The sequence below is a fragment of the Bos taurus genome, chromosome 20, assembly GCF_002263795.3.
Source record: "Bos taurus isolate L1 Dominette 01449 registration number 42190680 breed Hereford chromosome 20, ARS-UCD2.0, whole genome shotgun sequence".
Classification (NCBI taxonomy): domain Eukaryota; kingdom Metazoa; phylum Chordata; class Mammalia; order Artiodactyla; family Bovidae; genus Bos; species Bos taurus.
The window spans coordinates 27,775,968-27,803,116 of record NC_037347.1 but is presented as its reverse complement, the minus strand read 5'-3'; the positions used below and the strand labels follow the sequence as shown (position 1 = coordinate 27,803,116).

The following is a 27,149-nucleotide window of genomic DNA, read 5'->3' as shown; positions in this document are numbered from 1 at the left end:
TTCTCTGGTGGCTCAGTGGTAAAGAATCCATCTGCCTGGGTCAGGAAGATCTCCTGGAGAAGGAACTGGCAAACCACTCTAATATTCGTGCCTGGGAAATCCCATAGACAGAGGAGCCTGGCAGGCTACAATCCATGGGGTCTCAAAAGAATCGGACATGACTTAACGACTAAACACCAAATGTATAATCATAGACATCACTACAAATGACTGACAGGCAACTCTTTCTGAAGTATCCACATGTAAAATGAGTATCTTTAGAACAAATTATTCTTGAATAATAACATGCTAGATTGAAGATGAGGAAATAGTACATCTATAAGAATTTTGGTAATTTTTCTCCTCTTGTGATATGTATGAATCAGTATAGTATAGAATAGCTTATGCACACTCAGTCCTGTCTGACTCTTTATATCCCTGTGTACTGTAGCCCACCAGGCTCCTCTGTCCATGGAATTTTCCAGGCAAGAATACTTGAGTGGGTTGCCATTTCCTTCTCCAGAGGATCTTCCTGACCCTGGGATGGAACACACATCTTTTTCCGTCTCCTTCATTGGCAGGCAGGTTCTTTACCAACCGAGTCAAACAGCTATTAAAATGACCTAAAAATATAAAGATAGATAAGGCAAGACTGATATGGAAAAACTGCCATCACTGACATGCAGCTTTCATCAGACCCAAGTCAGCAGCTCTATGTGTTGCCATCTCCCAGGAAGTGGGAAGAGAAGGAAAAAATACATATTGTTTTTACTCCCATTCCATTGATCAACCCAGAGTCACAGGAACTCACAAACTGCAAAGGAGGCTAGGAAACATATTCCCTAGCGAAGAAAACATATTCTTATACATATTACCATGCTTTAAAGAATGTGACCATTACATTACCGAAGAAAAGAGAGACTGGTTAGTTTTAGATAAAAATAAGCACTACAGCACTGTTTTTGTAAAACAAATGCAAAATTTGGTCCAGAAGACACAGTACCATTAGATAGATTTGATGTTAGTTCAACTATATTACTCAGAGAGTTTTGATTCCTACTGTGATTGCAATCTGATAAGGTTATTTCTTGAGGTGAGTCAAGAAAAGCTCCACGCGAGCATGAACCCATGTACCGCAAAAAACAAAGACAGAGAATGTGTTCTTATCAGCTTTGAAGATGACATAAATGTGGTGGGAAAATCAGTTCACAAAATGACAGAATCCAAATTCCATAAAATCCTGGCAGGCTGACACTAAAAAGATGGGAATTAATACATATTGAATGGAAAGTGGCTTTAAGCTCAAAACAACTCTACAAATACAGAATGATTTAGCAATTCATATACTAAAGGTATGAGTTTCCTTAAGCATAATCCAATACACATTAGTACTGAGGCACAGCTGCCCAAGAGCTAAAAACATTTTTAAAATGGCAAGCAATGATTCTGCTGAATTCTGCATCGAATTGGACACATCTATACCACTGTTATTAAGATAAATGCCAAATTTGGAGAGGGCTTCAATAACACAGAGCACATATATGAAAAGACATTTACTTCATATCTGGAATGACTGAAAGAACTATGAATATTTTGAAGAAGACAAGGCTTATGAGAGACAATGAATGACGACAAATCAGCAAGTAGTTGAAGAACTATCAAAAGAATATATAATCCTCTAGGACCAAACTGGAATATTTGGATTATACAGAGAAAGATATTCAATTAAGTCTAGGAAAGTTATTTCCAATAATAAAACTGTGAAAATGGTATACCTTTGGGGGAAGCAATATGTCTAATCTATATTCTTCCATAACATTCAAAGTTTCTACCAATTCAGAGATTCCATAACATCATTACATATCTTTCAGCAAAATGATTCCTTTAGCTGCACATATGTATAGTTATACTGGTATATATACTAACATGCTCATAATTAGTCCATTAGAAATAAGAAAAATGGCAAGGGTTTCCTGTGTAGACAGGGAACTATATTCAATATCTTGTAATAACCTATAATGGAAACCTCAGATATGCAGAGGATACCACTCTAATGGCAGGAAGTGAAAAGGAACTAAAGAGCCTCTTGGTGAGGATTAAAGAAAAGAGTGAAAAAGCTGGCTTAAAACTCAACATTCATAAACTAAGATCATGGCATCTGGTCCCATCACTTCAGGCAAATAGAAGGGAAAAAGTGGAAGCAGTGACAGATTTTATTTACTTGGGCTCCAAAATCACTGCAGATAGTGACTACAGCCACGAAATTAAAAGACATTTGCTCCTTGGAAGGAAAGCTATGACAAACCTAAACAGAATATTAAAAAGCAGAGACATCACTTTGCTGACAAAGGTCTGACTAGTCCAAGCTATGGTGTTTCCAGTAGTCGTATGTGGATATGAGAGTTGGACCATAAGGAAGGCTGAGCAAGGAAGAATTGATGTTTTCAAACTGTGGTGCTGAAAAAGACTCTTGAGAGTCCCTTGGATTGCAAAGAGATCAAACCAGTCATTCCTAAAGGAAATCAACCCTAAATATTCACTGGAAGGACTGTTGCTGAAGCTGAAACTCCAGTACTTTGGCCACCTGATGCAAAGACCTGACTCACTGGAAAAGACCCACATGCTCTGAAAGATGGAAGGTAAAAGGAGAAGGGGCAACGGAGGATGAGATGGTTAGATATCATCACCGACTCAATGGCCATGAATTTGAGCAAACTCCAGGAGATAGTGGAGGACAGAGGAGCCTGGCATGCTGCAGTACATGGGGTGGCAAAGTGTCACACACAACTTAGCGACTGAACAAAAACATAATGGGAAAAATATTAAAAAGAATTTATATGTGCGTGTATATATATATATTGTGTGTGTATCACTAAATCACTTTGCTGTTCATCTGAAAATAACACAATATTGTAAATCAAATATAGTTCAGTAAAATAAATAAATGTAAGAGACTCTTCTTCCATGAGTAACCTAAAAACTTTCCCTATGAATTACAAAGGACAGTTGAAAATTGTTATCCAAAGCTGATACGTGAAAGCACTGTGAGGCTTAGAGCTCATTATGGGTGTAAAACTGTGTACAAAAGTGATCAACCTTATATATCAGCATATTCTTCATCTAGGTATAAGGAGGGTCACACAGTTCTTTAATTCTAAATGACAATTTCAGAATGTGAATGCTATCAATGGAGATTGACAAGGAAAAGTGATACTTGAAGTATCCTTTAAGCTTCAGATTTTTGTTATTTACCTCAAAAGTCGTAGTCACAACATTAATAAAATTTATATTCATTGAACCAGAAAGGAAATTATGGGATTATATTACATATTTCAGCTATATGGGCATCATTTTATAATACCTCTCAAAACAGAAATTCAGAAATATCTTAGACCTCCCTCCCTTGACTATTCTAGTCCAAGTTAATTATTCATACCTCTGTGTTCCTGTGGTATCTCATATATATGTTCATTATAGTGCCACCGCTGCTGCTGCTGCTAAGTCACTTCAGTTGTGTTCGACTCTGTGCAACCCCATAGATGGAAGCCCACCAGGCTCCCCCGTCCCTGGGATTCTCCAGGCAAGAACACTGGAGTGGGTTGCCATTTCCTTCTCCAATGCATGAAAGTGAAAAGTGAAAGTGAAGTTGCTCAGTCGTGTCCGACTCTTAGCGACCCCATGGACTGCAGCCCACCAGGCTCCTCCATCCATGGGATTTTCCAGGCAAGAGTACTGGAGTGGGGTGCCCTTGCCTAACCACATTGAACTTAACCACATAAAATTCAAGCATGTTGTTTTCCATGTTGGGTAGTGCTACAGACTATGTATAAGGGAATTCTATTTCTTAAATGTGATCCACACTCTCATATCACCTCTCTCATTTATTCATTATTCAGTGAATTATGCCAAACATTATTCTGGGAACTAGGTATGGCTCACGGGAGGTACTTGAGGAATAAACATAAAAACACATCTTTACGACTCAAAAAGATATATACTGTTTTAATAAAGAAATATGTATTATCTGAAAATCAAAGAGACCTCACAGAGAAAGTAGCATTTGAGATGAGCTGAGAGAAAAGGTAAGATTTTGCATTTAGAGGCTTCAAGGAGAGTGCGGAGGCATCGCAGGCACATGGCAATGCAATTATACCATCTCATTTCACCCATTAGCTTTTGAGTTTCTCAGAGCCAGAGATAGCATCTTACTCACTGTGTTAGCTTGCTAGGGCTACTGTAACAAGGTACTACAAACTGGATACAAACCAAAGAAATGCATTTTCTCATAGTTCTGGAGACTAGAAATCCAAACCGGAGTTTTTGTCCAGGTCATGTCTTCTATGGAGCATCTAAAGGAGGATCTTTTCTTGCCTCTTCCAGCTTGGGGTACCACATGCATTCCTTGGCTTATGGCAACATAACTTCAATCTCTGCTCTGTCTTCATGTGGCCATCCTCTCCCTGTAGACGATGTGGTGTCTCTACATTATCTTCCTTCTCTGTATGTCTGTGTGCCTTCACATGGCGTTCAATTCTTTCTGTGTGTCTATGCCGTGATTTCCCTATTCTTGTAAGGACATCATTTATATCGGACTAGGGCCCACCCTAATGACATCATCTTAATGTGATGACTGCTGCAAAGACCCTATTTCCAAATAAGTTCACATCCACAATTACCCAAGATTAATATTTTGACATATCTTTTGGGGGGACACAATTCAATCCATAACAATCAAATTTACAATGTAAATATCTATCAATGAATCTACTAAATTTTTGGCACCTGGTACACATTGGCTAAATAAAATGTTCTTTCTTATATCCTACTGAAATCCTCACATTGTCATTTAAAATTATCTAATTTACTATTGATTCAGGAAAACTTAGAAATAAATGATTACTATCATATGAAAATATTTGAGGTACTTGAAAGTTGTATTGTCACCCTTAGCTGTGTATTTCTCCAATTAAACTATTCAAATACTTTTCCCTATAAATCCTAGTTTCTAGCTCTTCAATCATCTTTGTTACTACCCTCTGTATTCCAACATGAACTTATAATTTATCCAATCAGAAATACATTTTGGGCTATGTCAGACACTCAAAAGATTTACTATGCAATATCATTTTTCCTAAACCCCTGTTTCCTTTTCTTTGTAACATTTTGTCCACATTGTTAACATGGAGACATTAAATGCTTTATAATAAATTTTGGGTTTGAATTTAATCATTTTTAATGAGAAATTATCAAAAATATGGCTAGAAAATTCATCTGTAAACTTGATGATTTTTTTATACTTTAAAAAGAGAAAAAAATCATATTGAAAATTGCTGAAGTATGACCTGACATGTTTCACCTAACCTCCAAAGATAACTTTTCTGTTGTGTTTTATTAAATTCTGTGAGGCACAGCACTCTCTGTCAATTCAGGGCTCTCTGCTACCTATGGGTCTTATTTTACATCAAGAGCAGCTGAACTTCACACCTATATTTGCCACCCTTCTGGATCCTTCCTCCTGAGCTTATTAACAACATCCAGCAACTACCTGGAAGACATACTGCAAGAAAAAATTAATGTTTTCTGCAAGGAGCAAAAAAGCTTTCTATTCCCATATGTCAGCACTGCAGAGCAGGCCTATTGCCAAAAACTAATAGCATTTAAACAATAGTTCATTCAGGTGAGAGTTATGAAAATGCTCCTCTTCTGAGATGATTCACTAGATCTTATTATTCAAAAGTGAGAATAAAATTGGTTGATTTTGCATCTAAAAACTGAACGCATTGAAAACGAAGCCAGAGATCTGATCCCTAGTCCAAGTTTCTCACATAACTTGCTCTTTGACAACGAATTTTCACATGACCTCAGCATCTCCATTTTCTCAGATGCAAAATTAAGAGAAAACAACCTTTTACCTACTGATTATGAGGATAAAGAGAAATCACAAGCAGAATAACTCAGACTGTAAGGCGCTGAGCATATTTCAGATGTTAATATGCCACCTTGGAATTTTAAAAAAGCTAAAATCTATAAATCAAGAAAACGACAAAAGAGCATCATTGCTGATTAACGGTTACTCACCACTCTGTGTCTGCACTTTGGGAAATTATCTTTTTATGTTCTCTTTGTGTGTGGACTTTCAACCCAGAATATAGTATGAAAATTTCATATTATTATTGCCTTACATTTTTTCTGATAAATCTTTTCTCCCACAGTACTTTGCAGGAGAGAACTATATGCTGTGGAGTTCAAGGTCATAGAAAGTCACATATCCAACCTTCTGGGCTGAGGGGTAATAAACTCAGTACAGCACTTTCTCCTGGTTTGAGACTTAACATCTGTTGCCATCTAGAAATGAAAATGCAGTTTTGTGTATAGAATTCAAACACGTGGAACCAGCTAAGACTGTAATAAGGAAAAGTAAAAACGATTGTTAACATTGAACCCTGTTTTAGTACAAAATTATCAATAAAGTTGATGAAGGTCACCTGACTTGAGTAAATGTTTTGACATAGTCTTGACAGACAAACCTAGACCAAATACAAAACAACAAAAGTATGAGCAGTGAGACTGCATGATTTTTATTTTATTGATATTTTAGCTTCCCTGTATTTCCTAATTTTCTTATAATGAACACCATTTACCTGTGAAATCTAAATAAATAATTTAATTGATTTATTAATCATTACCCAATCTTGAAGGCTAAACATTAACACCATATCCTTCATGAAGCCTTTAGCAACTCCTAGTTCAACAATAATAGCATTCCTGTTTGAATTAGAGCTATTTGATAACATTTTATTTTTCTTACAAACTCAAAAATTGCTTCCACAGATTCAACAACGAATGTTCAGGGTCTGTATTAGGTTTATATTTGTATGCACTTGTATGTCTAGCACAGTGCCTTGTAATAAATATTTACTGAATTTGTTGAATTGAGAAGGTCATGATGACAAAACATGATAAATCATTGGCACCAACTACAACCATTTGGTCTTATTTGATTATAGATGAGAAACCTAACATATGAGGTGGGAGAGGTTTTTTAAAAGCATTTGAAAATACACTTTGAAAGAGGTATTAAAATGAATGAACAGCCAGTTGGAGTTTCAGGGTAGAGAAATGAGGTGTGAATTCAGCTCCAAATAAATATGTTTAACTGTCTGACAGAAAATGTTGCCATAAGATATTAGAACTCAGAGAGAAGACAGAGATTCAACGTATTGAGAAATCAATGTGATGAGTATCCACAGAAAGGTTAAGACTCTCAAAAAGCTATTTGAAATTGTTATAAGCAATCGTATTCTGGAGGGAGAAATGTGACTGTTCGATATTCTAAGGTGATAAGTTGTCTTATCTGGGATCTGTGAGGCCGAAGGAAGTGTTCCTAGGAAAAGTGCACCTCTAATGTATGTTGGTAAACTTTGTACAGTTGGTGCTAGCATTTGAATATATATTAAAATATACATCTGTGGATAGAAGGTCTTTGTTATTCAGTGATAACCTTGCTGCTTCCTCAGTTAGCCCACAAGGTAAAAAGAGGGTTACTTCCTGGAATAAAAGTCACTCTCCTGTTCATGCTTCATCACACAAATCACTAACGATTAGGGCTCTCCACTCTCTGGCATAGGACACAGACTCCTGTCTTTCGACACTACAAAGTGATTCTGGCCACAGAAGACACAAAACACTTAGGTCATGTTGTTTAGCTCAATATGCTACCTTTGCTTAAGTGATACACACAGTGACACTCTGCTCATATCCTCCTCCAATAAGAATTTGTAGTCTCAGCTACTGAGAGTGCTGTCAGCAAATAGCCTTCACCTGTCTGGCCCTTCATTCCTTGCTTTGGCTGCAGAAAGCCACCTTGGCCAAGTTCAAACCTTTCAGAGAGGGGGGCATATTAACTGATAGACTGAAGCAAGATTATAAAGGCCAGACCATTTCCCCCTAACTCAAGACAACTGTGATGGGTCATTTTAGCTCCAGAGATCCCAGTGGGATCAGTTGAAGTTGATGTTGGGTCTACAACAGGGTGAAACAGACAAACTTGGAAGTTGACTTTCATTAATTGATTAATAACCCAAGCAAGGACTCAAAGAAAATAATAATAACAGAATATTAGAGAGCATTCTAGGCAGTATGACTAGTTTATAGGAATGCCATCAGCAGAGCATGGCATGGATGAAGCTGGGAAAAGTAAGCTTCATAAAAGAAAGAGTATCACTAAATTAAGCTGAAGAAACAGGTGGCCAAGACTATGGCTGACTACAGCTGATCTTGGCAGTAGGAAGGCATGACCATATTACAATGGGAACACTGAAAAGGAGTAAGAGAAAGGTGGATTTCATTTGCTAAACAATGAGAAGTTAGTGAGTTTTTAAAATAGGAGATGAGAATTTTGTTTTAGGAAACTTTAAAGGAGTCAGCATGGAAGACAGATTTGAAAGCGCTCAGTAAAGTTGGATAGGCAGAGGGTGACATTAGGAAGCTGTTACACCTATCCCACCATAATGGAAGCCAGAGTGTAAAACAAAAAATTGTGTGTGTGTGTGGAGAGAGGGAGAGAGATGGGGCACAATTTCAAAAAGAATTTGAAAGAAGAAATAGCAGAAAGAATTGTATTATAAGAGGTTTGCTATATGTGAATTAAATTGAGTAGCAGTCCTTCCAAAACTTTTCCTACATGTCAAAGATCATTTCACAAATATGGTTTATTGAACACTTAAATCTATCAATATTATACCAAGTACTTTTAGGTATATTTCATTAAGTTGCCTACTCCTGTAAGAGAGAATTTCGCTTTCTAGTTTGCAAATAAAAAATCTATTTTAAAAGATCAGAATTTAGAAAAGGTCAGAGAGCTTTCCAATATCACCTAGCTAAAAAATACCAGAACTGAAATTTTAACACAGGCCTATTTGAACTAATTGTTACCTCTCATTACTATACTTCTATATATCTAAAATATGAAAATTTCAATATTAAGAGTTTCCTTCTTTATTAAGTAATGTGGGGCAAGAAATTTCAAATCATCTATCCATGATCACTTATTGATGCCAAAATATTAATATTTTTGAAGTACTGCTGCTGCTAAGTCACTTCAGTCGTGTCCGACTCTGTGCGACCCCAGAGACGGCAGCCCACCAGGCTCCCCCGTCCCTGGGATTCTCCAGGCAAGAACACTGGAGTGGGTTGCCATTTCCTTCTCCAATGCATGAAAGTGAAAAGTGAAAGTGAAGTCGCTCAGTCATGTCCGACTCCTAGTGACCCCATGGACTGCAGCCTACCAGGCTCCTCCATCCATGGGATTTTCCAGGCAAGAGTACTGGAGTGGGGTGTCATTGCCTTCTCTGAATATTTTTGAAGAAGTCTAACCCTAAGCCATTATGTCACATGGAACTCTTAAGAGTAATAAATGGTCTAAAACTAAGGCTTCAAGGCAACTACAAGTTCCCTCTACTCCTCTTGGCACAATTTATTAACAGATGCTGGCATATTCTTTTGTAAACTCATATCTTCTTAATAGGTATAGAAGTCCTTTATCCTCTACTTAACAGTTTGCTTCTTCAGAGATTCATTACTTTTTTCACTTGGAAGTTTTTGTGCTACTGAAGAAAGTACAGGCTATTTACAAGATGTTTTGTTTTATTTTCTCTGATGTTCAGTCCAGAATTCAGTGAGAAAGAAACTTTGCAGCAGGTCAGTGATGAAAATAGAACATAGAAAACATGCATTTTGGAAACTGAAACTGACTTCAGCCCAGTGATAGAGCTGCCTTACTAAAGAATGTGTAGGGAAGTATTCATATTACATTCTTATTTGCATTACATATCCTCAGCTATGTCTAGAAGGAGTTACCAAGACATATCTTGTAATATTACCTAATTCAGAAGGATCATGCTCTGTAGACAATGGAGTAAGTTCTGAGTGAAGATAAACCTATTCAAGTTTGTTGGCCAATTGCCTACCAACAGCTCACTCAGGACACTCTTGCTGCTGCTGCTGCTGCTGTGAAGTCGCTTCAGTCGTGTCCGACTCTGTGCAACCCCATAGACGGCAGCCCACCAGGCTCCGCCGTCCCTGGGATTGTCCAGGCAAGAACACTGGTGTGGGTTGCCATTTCCTTCTCCATTGCATGAAAGTGAAAAGTGAAAAGGGAAGTCGATCAGTCTCGTCCAACTCTTAGCGACCCCATGGACTGCAGCCTACCAGGCTCCTCCATCCGTGGGATTTTCCGGGCTGGAAAATCTGGAGTAGGGTGCCATTGCCTTCTCCCAGGACACTCTTAGATATACGATAATTCTTATAATCTGACCATTACATTAACTTTATAAAAGGGATATCTTCACAAATTTCTGAAACTCAATTGACTGAATATTTATATATTCCATATATTTCATTACTGCAGAAGAGATTAGTGAAGAACCTAGAAACTCTTGAACTGTCAAAACCTAGGTGGGGGTCCTTAAAGTCAGCCTGGATTCATAAGAAGGCCTCTTGATCACCTTCCATGGAAATGAAGCTGCATTTTCTGGTTATAATGTGTATCTTAGCCACTCACTTTGTTTTCAATCCCTTAACCATGGTGGTGGTGGTTTAGTCACTAAGTCGTGTCCGACTCTTGCGACCCCATGGACTGTAGCCTGCCAGGCTCCTCTGTCCATGGGGACTCTCTGGGCAAGAATACTGGAGTGGGTTGCTATTTCCTTTTCCAGGGGATCTTCCTGACCCAGGAATCAAACCCAGGTCTCCTGCATTGAAGGCACATTCTTTGCCAACAGAACTATGAGGGAAGCCCTCCCTTAACCATGCCTCCTCCTAAATCAATTCAAGGTCATGGACAAAACTCTTATTTAAAGGCAATATTCCATGCAAATAATTTATTGATATGCTGCAGGAAAGCACAAATAGAGGGAGAGTGACACTACAGAGAGTTACGGAAGTGTGTCCATTCCTGTATTACATGGCCAGGCCACCTTGGGATAAACTGCTACCAATGGTTGAGTATAGAAACATAACATTTGTCAATAGAACTTAACATTCTGAGAAGTGTCATCATGGTGACAGGTTAATTGCGTGGAATAATCATTTCAAGCAGGAAATCAAAAGGATTAGCAATAAATTGCATTTTGTAAAACACACATACAGTATATCCTCACACACAGGAAAAATTATATACCCCAAGGAAGCATTAGATTCATGTTTGGGTTTATTGAGACCATGGTATATGTGTGTATGTGTGTGTGTGTATAATATTTTATGGGAGATGATAACAATGGACAATATCAATATCATTTGGGTAACTAATAAATGCTCATTAGGAACTTTTGGAAGTCTTTACATTTGTCCTTTGATGATAGCATTATAGAAATATAACAAAAGTTCATTGAGCTTTGGACTTTAGGGTTTTTCTAGATTTTTTTTTTTAATGTGGACCATTTTTAAAGTCTTTATTGAATTTGTTACAATATTGCTTGTGTCTTATGTTTTGGTTTCTTGACTGTAAGGCACGTGGGATCTCAGCTCCCCGACCAGGGTTCAAACCCACACCCCCTACATTGGAAGGGGAAGTCTTAACCACTGGACCACCGGGGAAGTTCTGAGCTTTTGACTTTAATGTCCCTACTTTCAGAGGCCCTCCTTGACTGCCCAATCTAAGGTAACTCCCTTTCTCTAACACATTACTCTGCTTTTTTATTGTCCACTAACATATCATTATTTGATATTTTCTTGTACATTTAGGTAATTATTTTCTGTCTTCCTCAACTAGAATTTAAGCTCTGTAAAAGTAGAACTTATTTTGGTTTTGTTTACCAGCATGTCCTCAATATCTGGCATATAATAGGATCTCCATATGAATGCATAGAAAACATCTTTTTAAATGACTCCAACCTTGGATGATATTTCAACTAGTATTTATTAAGGATATGTATTATGTCTGACTCAGCTATACCAATAATTATGACTTTTAATCTTCAGAACAACCTTGTGAAGTGAGGATTAATTACACCTTCTAAAGATGAGAAACCAAGGTTCAGAAATCTTCTCTTCACTCTTCAGTTTCCCACATGGTACATTTCTACACAAATTGTCACATGATCATGTGCTCTTATTGTGGTTTCCAGTTTTTTGCTACTTGTGGGTATTATCAACTATATGTTAAACTCCTCAACATAGGGATAGTGTCTTCTATTGACTTTATCTTCACATTTGTATTCATCATGGTGATAGACATGATAGAGTTGTAGGTAAGAAGTGAAATAGTTAAGTGGTTACGTAAACAAGATGGAAAATACATCCCCATAACTGGAGTGGAATGTGATCCTGTGTAGAGGTCATGGAATTTCCCCTCAATCTATTCCTAGCTAGGAACTCAAGATCAACTAACATATCTGGACTGACTCAAAGCTAATAACGGGGATCAAGCAGTTCTCTGTTTTGGGATTCCTTGGCAAGGAGGAAAAAAGCATGTACAATTGTACAAGATTCCCCACATCTGCATCTCTATGGCTATAGATTAGCAAACTAAGGCACAGAAGCAGAGCAACTTGCCAAAGGCCAGACAATTATTTAATGGCTGATAGAGAATTTTGGCAGTAGATGCTGTAATTGAAATTCTAACACTTAAAAATCAAGGTCTGAGCCAGTTCTGAATTCATCCTCCACCTTTAGAATATGTGGGTCTTATGAAGTAGTTGATTTCTTCCCATTGGAACTTGGTTTTCATTGTCTGTTTTCAGAGTGCTTGGTTTAAACCATCTTAAAGCCATAGGTTTTAACCATATTAATAAAAATAAGGAGCAAATGTTACATGTATTTAAAAAATTGTATAATAATAGTATATTTGTCACAAATAGGCATTTTTGAGTAGTCAAAATTCTTAGCACTTAATTTTTTCTAAATAAATTTTAAATTGATAAAGAGTTCAAGCTAGATCTTTTGCTATCTACTCTTGCTTTCATTATATTATTTTATATAATATAATATAAAGTTAGTATCAGGGGCTTCCTGGGTGGCTCAGTGGGTAAAGAATCCTCCTGCAACGCCAGAGACACAGAAGACTCGGTTCAATCCCTGCGTCAAGAAGATGCCCTGAAGGAGGGCATGGTAACCCACTCCACTGTTCTTGTCTGAGAATCCTCTGGACAGAGGAGCCTAGCAGGCTTTAGTCCATAGGGTGACAAAGAGTCAGACACGACTGAAGCGACTGAGTACGCATAGTTCCTATCTGTGAAATTTCCTTTTATTAATTAACTAGCAAAACATAATGAGTTAGACATGCTATTGTGTGTACTTCGGGCAACCTTCAAAAGTGAGATACGGTTATTGTTTTCTGTTCTATAGTCCTAGAACACAGTGACATTTAAATAATGCGAGAGATAAATAAAACAGGTGCTGAAGTTTGAATAATACTGTCCTTTAAGACTTTTAACAGCACTGTAGACTATTTCAGGTGATTCTAGTGTCCTTATAGAGCCATGACACATTCTATTTACATTATAACAGATATAAGATGTGTATAAATGATTAAAAACATACTTTTTAAAAAAACATACCTTATCTCTATGAAGTAGTCATAAATTAGATATTATTAAGCATTTCTACTAGACTAGGATTCTTTTTTTTTTTTTTTTTAGATTAGGATTCTTATCCAAGAGAAATTTCCTTACCTTTCCTAAAATAAAGCTTTAGATAGCCAGAGGAAATAAGCAAGAGGAAACGAAGTCTTTGAATTATCTAGTTTGATAAAGATACTTTCACCAAACACCACCTTTTTAACACATAGCTTCTTCCTTATTCATACTTCATTATTCATTATTGACATTTGCAGTTTAATTTCTTCTTGCTCTCTAGTAAAAGAATTTTGTCAATTTCAGAAGTGATTATTAAAAGATCTCATTATAGTTTTTCTAAAAAACATTGAATGTATTAGGAAAATATGTAAGACTTGATTTAAAAGAGTGAAATGGATTCTACTGGCACAAAAAACATGTTACTTATATACAGATTGTTCATTTTAATAACAAAACCTGTAAATATAGGCTGGGTAACATATTTGCACACTAACCAAAATATAACCTAAACCATATTATCATAATCTAATTGCTTTATTATAGAACTCAACTCTTTTAAATTAGCTACAAAATATCACATTTAAAATTTTTGTGTGTAGAAAAATATATGCATTTGTAATCATGAGATCATGTTAAATAGAGATCTTACTTGGAAAAGCAAATTAAGCAAAATCCATTATTTATTTTAATATTGAAAGAATACTAAAATCTGCTAAAGGCATAAACTGTCAAGTACATAACTCATTTTAAATTATTATCAAGTTTCCCTTTATGTACAAGAAAATGGTACTCCCTCTCTGCAGTAATGCAGAACAGTTTTCCCGTTTTCAGAATTCTTATTTGAGAGTTAACACAAGCTCCAGACTTGCATGTGCCCTATTGCTCACCTAAATCTACATCTTCCAGTTTACAAATAAAGGGAATGTGTGCGTACTCAGTTGTGTCCAACTCTTTGTAGCCCACCAGGCTCTTCTGTCCATGGGATTCTCCAGGCAAGAATACTGGGGTGGGTTGCCATTTCCTTCTCCAGGGGATCCTTCCAACCCAGGGATTGAACCCGTATCTCCTGCATCTCCTGCACTGGCAGGAGGATTCTTTACCACAGAGCCACAAGGGAAGCCCCAGGGGAATGAAGTATGCTATTAAAAGCCATACTTTAAGAGCAGATTCTTTTAGAATAGCTTTATAGTGTATGTTCCTAAATGCTCAGCATGTGTTTAATATGTATATCTTAGGAGTAGATCATTTTATTTGCACATCACAATAGAATTATTGAGCTAAGAAAGCAACATGGTAAATATGACATTCATTTGGATCTGATGAATTATTAAATTTCATCAATTTGTCCAGTATTCAACTTCTCTAAGAATGCAGGATGACCTCATTTCAGAGACACACTTTTAATGTATTGATTTTCCATCCAGAAAATTATATCATTTGGTGCTAAAGAGAAGAGACTTTTATTTTAGGAAAACATAATTTTTAGCTTTGAAATTATCAGAGGAGGCTTTGCCCAGTTTACAAAGTGATATTAACAGCAGCATTGATATAGATAAACACTTAGATCAACTGATCAAACTACTATGTAGAATATAAAGTGGATGACCCCAGACTAAAAGGATTTGAGATCCTCTTAGAACAATGTGTGCACAACTTTCAATAAATACCACATTATTTTACACTTTCTGATTGCTCATAATATTGTATATACTCACATTGCTCTCCAGAATGAGCAGGTCTTGCATCTCTCCTGGACCCAAAGCCCTCCAAACCAAGGAATCCATTTTTTTTTCACCTCTAAGTATCTAATTTCATGCTCTAACCACAGTAGAGAATAAATTCTAGCTAAGTAAGGTAAATTTATATTATAGACATTGTGTTGGAGAAGACTCTTGAGATTCCCTTGGACTGCAAGGAGATCCAACCAGTCCATTCTAAAGGAGATCAGTCCTGGGTATTCTTTGGAAGGACTGATGCTGAAACTGAAACTCCAATATTTTGGCCACCTCATGTGAAGAGTTGACTCATTGAAAAAGACTCTGATGCTGGGAGGGATTGGAGGCAGGAGGAGAAGGGGACGACAGAGGATGAGATGGCTGGATGGCATCACTGACTTGATGGACATGAGTTTGGGTGAACTCCGGGAGTTGGTGATGGACAGGGAGGCCTGGCATGCTGCAATTCATGGGGTCGCAAAGAGTCAGACATGGCTGAGCGACTGAAATGAACTGAACTGAACTGACATTGCTAAGATATTATGAATCTAGGCAGAATTCAAGGATTTTCAAGAAAACTTATTCACTCAATATATTTGTGGAAAGCTGAGAATTAGGCTTTCAAGACTGTGGATGGATATGATCATCTGAACTTGGTCCTTACATAGGTTAGAAGAATGACAATAGTCACTTAACTTGTTTGAAAGAGTAAGTTGTAAACGATGCGAATTCAACAAAAATTGATGAAGTGTAGGCTATGTGTCAGAGAAGGCAATGGCAACCCACTCCAGTACTCTTGCCTGGAAAGTCCCATGGATGGAGGAACCTCGTAGGCTACAGTCCATGGAGTTGCTAAGAGTCGGACATGACTAAGCGACTTCACTTTCACTTTTCACTTTCATGCTTTGGAGAAGGAAATGGCAACCCACTCCAGTGTTCCTGCCTTGAGAATCCCAGTGACAGGGGAGCCTGGTGGGATGCCATCTATGGGGTCGCACAGAGTCGGACACGACTGAAGCGACTTAGCAGCAGCAGCAGGCTATGTGTCAGGGACAGTGCTGAGATATGAAAGTAGTTTACAGTGTAATGGTGAGCACATCCTACCAAAATCAAATTATTTCAATATAATATGGTGACTCAGCTGAGTTCTCTCCAAGTCATAGCTTTGGATGAAGGCTTGAGTATTAGCAATTTCTATGGACACATGATCCCAGGTTGGAGAAGGAAATGGCAACCCACTCCAGTATTCTTGCCTGGAGAATCCCAAGGACAGAGAAGCCTGGCGGTCTACAGTCCATGGGGTCATAAAGAGTCAGACATGACTGAGTGACTACCACCCACTCATGATCCAAGGTAGGAAAGGTACAGGATGGATACCGTGATGATTCTGGGATCATCTAAGGAGCCTTATGAAATATATTTCAGAACTGTCAGCCCCAAGGGTTGAAAAGGTGAAACATTTATCTATCAGCTCCAGTCACACATCAAGGGTGCTTCCACTACATTAATTTTAGGAATATTCAGGTTTCCTGTGCATAAGAGTTGGCACATTCCCACAGTCATCCCATGCTAAGACAAAGAGAAGCCTGGGCAGTAAATGTCCTGCCCAGTTGTACCTGTACTGACACAGCCAAGGATTACTTGGGTTACATCATTCCTGCCTGGGAACACAGGCTGAAATACAACATAGAGCTTAGAGAATACTGAAATGCTCGATTAACATGGTAAATGCTAAGATCAAGAATGATGTAGAAGCAAAGAAAAGGAACCGTACTTGGGCTTTAGGGAAGACTTCTGAGATAATATTATGGTCGGATAGAGCAAAATAAAAATGTAAGAAGATGATGCTGATACTCCCAATGGAATCAGATCCTAAGGATCATGATTAAGAATACCAGGCTTTAAGTACCCTAAGCTACAGATTCAGAAGAATCACGACCTGTTCAGATCAGCCACCTCTCCACGGGACGCACTGGATGAGAGCCATTTCACACCAGCTTCACTCCAACCCTTGTAAATAAGGTAAAAGCCTTCTCCCATGAAGGAAGTAGTTCTCTCCTCTAAAGTCCCTGTAGAAGAGCAGTGCCTTCCCCTTCCAAGCAAAGAGGAAAAGGGCCCAAAGGAATCACTTATCACCTGGTGGTATCAGTATATGTATTTAGGCCCAGGATCTGAAGAGGACAGAAAGAGACATCACACTGGGGCACTTCTAGAAGTGAATCCAATACCACTTCCTTCACTCTTGAGTTCTAAGTCACGCAGAACATAGGAGAGTGGATCCTAAAGGGAAAAGTAAACCCAAAACTGAGGAGAGGGGAAGGAATAGTGAAAGGTCCTGGAAGTTAGATGAGATTGTGTGTTATACTAGATGGGACAACCAGAGCATGGTGCAAAGAGACACATTCATGAGAACCAAAGGAATCTGAGACAACTGGCTGGTTGGGTGGGGTGGAGGGTGGGTGCAATCACAAAATGTTGGGGAGTTTTTAGGAAGAACCTCTTCATTGGGTCCTCTTGGAAACAACATCTGTCCACAGCAAGCTCATTAAACAGGCTAAAACAGCAGTATAGCCAACCAAATAGGAGACTACAAGACTACAATCTTGCCTTCCTTTGCCTCTAACAGTTAAGGAGGTAATTCAAGGAAAAGGGCTGAGTGAGTGCATGCATGTGTGCCTAAGAGAATGCACACAAGCAAACTAGCAGTCTCACCTCTTCACTTGAAGTAAACTTGCACAGGGTGAGGGGTGAGGGGGTTGAATCAATTATGAAGTTAAAGTCTTAAAGCAAACAGTGCTGAGTCTTAAGAATTTAAGTGAAACTGTTTGAATAAACAGAGATCAATGAAAAACTGCAGAACTGGACTAAGATGGCCCATTAAGGGAACCCATTACATTCCCAGAAAAAGGAGGCTCTATTAGAACACAGTTTGCATCAGTTATTGAAACATAAGCTCATTCAATGACTTCTTAATAAACTGGATATAAAGCTATTAATTATTGAGTCCTTACTATATGATCAACCCTTACTAATCCCTTCACATCCATAAAATCATATAAACACAGGAGTTACTTTTGAATTCCTTTTACACATAAGGTAACTGAAGTTTAGAGAGAGTCAGTGACTTTTCATAAGATCCAGAGTTAAGACTTAAAAATCAACCTGTGTGCCTGATTCCACAATTTACATTCTCGACTACTACGTTACAATACCACTCTTTGGAAAGGACACTGCAAGCAAATAGAAGAGGGTGAGCAAGGTGGAGTGGCATGAAACAGTATGATTTATATGCAGAGTTGCATAACATTTGGCTTTAATAAAGTATTAAAAGTGAGGTGAAGAACAGAAAGAGATAGAAGCATGGAGGCCAGATCAGTGGGTGGGTGGAAACAAGTTCATGGAGATCCTTTTGGGCTCACAACCTGGCAAACTGTAGGCAGGAGGAAATGGGGAAATTCAGAAGGGTTTTTAGGCAAGTGAGTAAAATGGTGAGATCCATGATTTCTGCCAAGGTTAATCATTCACATATCTATTAATTTTGCTTTAGCCAAATAATGTACTTTGAATCTTTGCCTACCAACCTTAAAGTTCATTTTGATAACAAGGAAAACCAAGCAAGAGACCATAGATGACTGTGGTTCACAGCCATGACCACTACTAGAAAAACATCTTAAAGAACATCATAAGAGTGTCCACATTCAAGAATTAAGAGCCAGACTATTCCATTCTCAACACTTAATTCAAAACTTTACAATTCATTTCTTTTCTAGAATCACTTTCCACGTAAAATCAGAACAGTTCTTTAAAGATCTTCGCAATTTAGCAGCTTTTGAAATTTGACTATGGCATTTATTTATTGCAGGGAAAGGTTGGTCATGAGGTAATTTTAATGTTCATGCCTAGAATTTCATGTGACTAATTTAAAGGTCATACTTCTTAGCTGTTATGAATAATTTTTCCATGGATCTTTTGACATTGTAAAATGAAATATAATCTTATAACACTTTAAAATGCCTTTACCCTGGAGATTTTATTTCATACCATGGGCAGTTTCACATCTTGAAAGTATGGAATTTTAAGCCCAATTCTTAGAAGAAAATTAGCAAATATTGTGAAGTTGATTATAGTGTTATTACCCAACATGAATAGCATGCAAACTCTCTGAAGTAGCATATATGAAGCAAAGACTACTAAATTCAAGGCACTGGGGAAAAACCCAAAATACAATCATCTCTGAATCTTAATCAGAACCCTTGAAGAAGACATATTTAATAGTAAAAAATAAACTGCAAAGGATATATACATAATTATAAAAAGAAAAACAGACATTCTATGTTTAGTATTCATATAAATCAATACAATTTCAAACTGCTAAAAATATCTTATCACATTTTCTATTGTTTTTATGCACAGAGTTTAAAGGGCTTCCCTGATGGCTCAGATGTTAAAGAATCTGCCTGCAATGCAGGAGACCTGGGTTCAGTCCTTGGGTTGGAAAGATCCCCTGGAGAAGGGCATGGCAACCCACACCAGTATTCTTTCCCGGAGAATCCCTATGGACAGAAGAGCCTGGCAGGCTACAGTCCATGGGGTTGCAAAGAGTCAGACACGACTGAGTGACTAAACACAGCACAACACATAGAGTTTAAAAAAAAGAGAGACAAACGGATATGAAAGGAACCTCTCATCAAAATACACGAACATTGTAGTTTTCTAGACACCACAAGATGCATGGCATTCTGGCTGCAGCACTGAAATCAGAAAATGTCAGTGTCTAATATCTTTTAGATGACATGTTAAATTGAAGTTTTCTAGAGATTAGAGATTGCATGGTAAATCTGGTAAACAGAAGAATTCATAAATCTAGAGTCCTGAAAAATGTCTTCAAAACTCTTCTTATCCCCTCCCTAAAACAAAGACCTCAATCTAATATAAATTAGCAAAGATATTTTCTGTTCAAAAAGCTGACAAGAGATTATTAGATATTTAGCATTGTAATACACATTATAATCTGCAAGTTATGGAATGCTACAGTTTCACGGTTAAAATAAAGTTCACTTTTGCTTCTTTTCACTGCATAGTGAATCGACGTGGATTTGTTTTACCCTATAGAATCTGGAAATTTGCAGTATGACAGGAAAGTATTAAAGAATATTGATTAAAAGAGAATGTGAAGCAGTTAATTTGAAGTTGTAGGACTCTTAACAATAATCTTCTTAAATGCATAATTTTCTTCCTTTATCTTACAAAACAAGGTCAAATTATGCTCACGCAATATTTTTTAAAAAGATTAGAAAATAAAATATTTAGATTGATAGTCAAAAAAAAAAAAACAAACTTTTTTCATTTAGGACCACAGTTTAGTTTTAATGCATTTAATTGGCTTAGTTAAATGTATAGGAAAGAAATAATAAAAAATAATAATTCTAACCTAGAAAAATTAATTCTGTTATAATAAGGAAGTCTGTGCTATTAGTAACTTTGAGACAATTATTATTAATGCTAAAAAAGATTTGCATTTCAATTAGTAAAAACACTCAATGAATTATTGCAAAATATTTGTCTCAGGTCTCCATTTTCAGCAAAATGTGGGTCAATACAGATTGCCTAAAATTTTGAATGAAGCTGAACTATTTTTCAAAAGTTTGCTGGAAAAAATTACTATTCATTGGAAGAACTGATGTTGAAGCTGAAGCTCCATGACTTTGACCACTTGATGCGAAGAACCAACTCATTGGAGAAGACCCTGATGCTGGGAAAGATTGAGGGCAGGAGCAGAAGGGGGTGACAGAAGATGAGATGGTTGGATGGCATCACCTACTCAGTGGACATGAGTTTGAATAAACTCCAGGAGATAGTGAAGGACAGGAAAGTCTGGTGTGCTGCAGTCCATGGGGTAACAAAGAGTTGGACACAACTTAGTGACTGAACAACATTGCTAGAGATGGTAGGAAAATCAGGAATGTCCTCCAAGACCAGAAGCAATGAAAAAGCTCAAATTCAAAGGGACAAGTCATTTTGGAACATCTTCTGGGGGCATGTGATAAGCCCTAGTGTCTCTGAACTCTATTTTTAATAGGCACCATAGTGGTCAGAAGACAAACCCAGGACTCATGAATGGAGAGATTAAAACAGAGACTTCTGCATAAAGTTAGGATCCCCAAAGGTAATACTTTCTCTGGGAAAACTAGGAAAAAACCTTCCTCACAGAGGGATATGGAGGGAAGTTTTGTTTGGCTGATCTTGGCTCCAAGTGGAAGAAAAATAATGAAATTCTTCCCAAAAAATGCCCACTAACAGAGCCCTTATTTAGGCCTGCCTCCAGAATTCTTTCATCCTCAGAATCTGAAAACTCTGAATTAGGATGATAGTAGTCCTGGGTCGACAGTCATTAAGTGCATGGAGGAAACACACACAACTACTTTCTGGGAAGAAATGATATCAGTCCTGGTCGTGAGGAATTCTCAGATAAAATTACAAAGAACACCAATTTAGAAATGAAAGTTGCAGAACAAATGAGAAAACATCAACAGATATAGCAACTGCAAAAACATTCCCACAAAAACTGTGAATACAATGATCAGAAACAGAATGTGAAAGAAATACTTGATATCTTTAAAGAAATTAAAAGTGAGAGAATCAAAAGTCTGATTAAAGAACAAGAGATTGTAACAAAAAATATCAGGGTAGATTAGAAAAGGATCAAAGAAAAACAAACATAAATAGGACTACTAGAATGAAAGAATACAGTAATTTAAATTGAGAATATATATAAGAGATAGGTTAGTCAGCAGATTACACATAGTTGACAACAATTAGTGAAGTAGAAGAAACATTAAAAAGTAACCCCAAAAATAGCACAGATAAGCAAAAAAATATATTTATTTAATGTAGCCATCCTGCAAATACAAGGTGATCTAAAATTTAAAATCCTTTGATAATCTGCTAACTTACAACTTTAAAAAAGATTAAAGTCAGTTCACAGAACTAGTTATCATTAACATGAAAATATTGTTTTTGATTGTTAAAAGTGATTGCTATTTTGAATAAAATAATGGTTACAGAAAATTCATCTTTTATAAATAATATTAAACCATGGACCTAAGAAACACAATGAATCCAGAGTAAACAGACAACTACAAAACAGAAATCTCACAACCAAAAAAAATTCCTTTTATATAAAGTCAACTTTTTGTAAAATTAATTTCATGTAAATTAATAGAAATGGTACATTTTTAAAATTTTAATATATCTTATATCATACATTATATTTATAAGGAACTTTGAGACCAAATTAATTTTTTAAAATTCCCAGATATTTTGAAATCTGTTTGAATGAAAGCAGAGTAGTAATGATTAAATTCAATCAATTTCATATTCAAAATCTGTGTATCAATATAAATGCTATGCACTTGTGTATTCATTTTGTTATTCAGTCCTAAAGCAATTTTAAAATTGAGAATTTAAGTATATGATACAGAAAATATTATTTTTAAAAATTATAATTAAATTTTAAATCATTCAACACTATACACATTATACTTTTATATGAAAGAAAGAAATGATCATTAAATATGACTAGTCTTCAATTAGTCAATCCACATATATTAATATTAAGCCATTGTGTGCTGAGTATACTCTGTGGAGGACACATGCAATAGAGATTTATATTAAATTGAAAAGACAAGAGTGCAAAACTTTTTTTTTTAGAAATTAAAGAATATAAAGGAAAACACACAGTAAATGATAAAGTGTGAGCAAAAAAAAAACAACACAAAATCAAAGATGCAATATGAGTACAGATGCCTCTCCATACCATGTCGAAAGGTTTTTGTATCCTGAGAATCAATCAACAGTGCATCAAGAAGATTTGGGGGAAAATTGCAGAGAATTCCCAAAGAAAAGCTTGAATTTGTCACATCTTTGAAAACTGTTAACATAGCAATTACACTGTCTTTACAACTATTTGCATTTATACTGTATTAGGTATTATAAGTAAACTAGAGATGAGTATCCAGGAGAAGGGGTATTAGTTAGATGAAAACACTATGCCATTTTATATAAAGGACATGAGCATTTTATATAAAGGATGTCAGCTGAAAAATTGATGCTTTTGTTTTTTTTTTTTTATTATTGACATAAATTTATTGGAATAATAATTTAATCTGGGTAAACACAAATTTATGTTTTTCATAATCTTAAACATTATGTAGAAGTAATATAAGTTTATTTAATTAGTGAATCTATTTAAGATTAGGTAGTACATATTCAAGTAAAGTAAACATTTATACTTGTGTATTTTACTTAATAATGACAAATCATAGATGACGTAACTTTCAAAAAATAAAACCAGTAATATTAAACTTGTCTCATTAACTAAATTATTTGAAAGTGAACTCTTAAAACATTTCTGAGCTGAATATTTTTTATTTTATTTTATTTTTTTTTCCTGTAGAATTTTTTTTTAATTTTATTTTTTTTTCTAATTTTATTTTATTTTTAAACTTTACATAATTGTATTAGTTTTGCCAAATATCAAAATTGATGCTTTTGAACTGTGGTGTTGGAGAAGACTCTTGAGAGTCTTGGACTGCAAGGAGATCCAACCAGTCAATCCTAAAGGAAATCAGTCCTGAATACTCATTGGAAGGACTGATGCTGAAGCTGAAACTCCAATACTTTGGCCACTTGATACAAAGAACTGACTCATTCAAAAAGACACTGATGCTTGGAAAGACTGAAGGCAGGAGGAAAAGGGGATGACAGAGGATGAGATGGTTGGGTGGCATCACCAACTCTATGGACATGAGTTTGAGTAAGCTCTGGGAGTTCACGATGGACAGGGAAGCCTAGCATCCTGCAATCCATGGGGTTGCAAAGAGTTGAACATGACAGAATGACTGAACTGAACTAAGCACGCATTGGTGAATTTTGATAATCATGGGGCTCCTAGAACTAAGCCTTCCTGAAGCTTCTGAGGGATGATTTGTTTCAGTAAACCATTACAATTTCATCAAATAGATTCAAAACTGTTTAAACTAAGGAAACCCCTTCTTTTAAATATTCAAATTAATTTTTAAATTTATTTTAAATTTATTCACTACTTTAAACCCTTTGCAAGTACGCACACATTCATATTCTTTCTTCCTCTCCCTCTCCCTCTCTGTCTCTCCCTTTCTCTCTCTTCTATATAGATAAATTTAATCACGTGGTTATTTTTTAAAAGTATAGTATGCATGTCTTAAGGGCTTCCCTGATGACTCAGATGGTAAAGAATTTGCCTGCAATGGGGGAGGGATCAATCCCTGCATCGTAAAATCCCCTGGAAAACAGAATGACAACCTGCTCCAGTATTCTTGCCTGGAGAATCCCATGGACAGAAGAGCCTGGAGAGCTATAGTCCATGGTATTGCAAAGAGTCTGACGTGACTGAGCAGCTAAAAATTTCACTTTCACTTCATAAATGGCTTAAAGACTAATGCTAAAACTATTTAAGATCAACACATAATGCTAAACAAAAACATCCTTATTTTAGCTTTCTAGTTGACAAATATTTATTAGGTAAATTATTGACCAAAAAAGTCAAGATAAATTCTTATGAAACTAAAAATTACAACATTATTTTTACTTCCAAAAATTGTAATACTGCAATTGTTTTTAAAAGTATTATATATTAATAGGTATTATTTTAAATTGATTTGCCCCTATATTTACTTTGCTACAAAATAACTATTATGGATGGCATAATTTATCTCCCAATAATGGTGCAGATTCATGAAAAAAAAAAGAGTGGTTTTTTAAATTTCTGTTTTAATTATTTATTTTATAGCAGTAATAAGCATGTATATTAGATCAGTGTTCTGAGCCCTATATGCTTTAAAAACTGAACACTTTTTTTAAACATAGGTTATAAAGAACAATAGTGATACACATGAAATACAACATCATTTATATCACTTTCTTAAATCTTTCAGTCCTGGCAGAGACCACAATTAATTCAGAACTTCTCATTTATTTCCTATCAAAGATTTGGCTACAATACAATAAAAAATAGCAAAATCCAATTTTTTTTCAAACTCTTGATCAAAGTATAGATGCTGAAGCCAAAACTGAAAATGACTATAAACTAGCTGACCTGTTTATTCCAGAAATAGTCACCATTCAGTCGCACTAGCCATGACAGATCAACACCTTGAAGATTTATTGAATGCACCAGTTTATGATCAGTAAATGTTTGCTTTATGTAGACTCTTTGAATACTACAAATTACCAACTACAGATATTTTTTAAGTAAAATTTTTTCTTGGGTTTACCATTGCACCACCTGAGAAACCCTATGGAATAAATGTAAATTGACAAATTGTAAATTAAAATTCTTTCCCAATTCTGAAAATTGTGGGCAGAAAAGGAGGCAAAGTATAGAGCGGCTAAAATTAATATAGCTTATTTGAATGTAGGGATCTCCCTGGTAGTTCAGTGGCAAAAAATCCGTCTGCCAATGCAGGAGACACAGGAGACTTGGGTTTGATCCCTGGGTCAGAAAGATCCCCTGGAGAAAGAAATAGAAACCCACTCTAGTATTCTTGCCTGGGAATATTGGACAGCAGTCTGGAGGGTTATAATCCATGGGGTCGCATAAGAGTCAGACATGACTTAGAGAATAGACAACAATTTGTAGAGATTAATTTGAAAACACTTCAAGTTCAGAATACTGTAGTACCTCACAAAATAGGCATGGAGTATATATTTAAGTGTGAGACAGACAGGTGGGGAACTTCAGTCCTACCGTTGATGGACTTGCATATCCACAGGATGGGTCCTCAGAACAGAAGCGGTGTCTAGGGAACAGAAAGGAAAAAGTAAGGGTGATAAAGAAAACAAAAATATTTACATTTGTAGGAACTAGACTGCTTGATGAACAGAAAGAAAAGCTCTTGAAAATAAGGCTTAATATATAGTGTTTAAAGTTATGAGGAAAGAGTAAACAGTACTTTTCTAGTTTCTAGAAAAGGATAAATAGTAAATGACAAATGTCTTATTTATTTTATAATATCTGTAGCACAAACTAAAGTGAAACAACTGTAATGGAGGGTAGGAAAAAAAAACAACAACAAAGTTTTCTTCATTTCCAGACCAAATGCCAACATTAAAACAACATTAAGTACATATAAATGAAGGTAGTTTGGCTCAGACAGGCTGGTAAATATAACATTTAAGTGAAAAAGGCACCAAAATGTTTCCTTCTCTACTAAAACCCCAAAGAAATTTAATTTAAACTTAATTAGAGTTTTAAGTAGAACATTACACATTAATTATCCAGTCTCCAAGGACATGCAAAATAATGTCCTTTTGCAGGAAGTTGGTTCAGCATTGACTAGTTGCCAACTGTCAAACTAAGGAATTTCTAAAGAGAATTGAATGCAGAGGTTTAAAAAGGTAGAGGAATTAAGATAATATATACATGTATAAATAATTGGTAAGCTCTTGTTATAATTCTCTGTGAAACTATACATTTAAAATGAGAGAAGCATAGTGCAAATGGGAAAGTTTTCATTTAAATCTTTTAAAGATAAGAAAATATATTATCATCTTACATAAATTGTCACTTTTTTAAGAAAAATAACTTTAATTTAAAAATTCAAGTTGAGATATATGTCCTTACAATCCACAAATCTTTTATCATTTATTTATGAATGTTTATTCTTTCAAATAAATGATGAATCTGTAAATTAAATATCCAAATGGTGAATAATGGTACCTAAATGAATTTATAGGAATTTCTTATATGCAAAATATGTCATTAATATTTATTATCTTCAAATTGTACATGTACACAATACAAGTAACTGAACACAGGAAATCAGCATGCCTAAGAGTTTGA

General features: G+C 36.0%; 1 long non-coding RNA gene across 3 annotated transcripts in view; it reads right to left on the bottom strand.

Moving 5' to 3' along the window:
• LOC132343225 (uncharacterized) overlaps positions 1-27,149 on the bottom strand; it is a 268,200-nt gene that overhangs the window by 207,835 nt on the left and 33,216 nt on the right. For all 3 annotated transcript variants that reach the window (XR_009491952.1, XR_009491950.1, XR_009491951.1), the window contains exon 2: positions 26,055-26,106. This is a non-coding gene — a long non-coding RNA (uncharacterized lncRNA). The remainder of the gene's footprint in view (positions 1-26,054; positions 26,107-27,149) is intronic.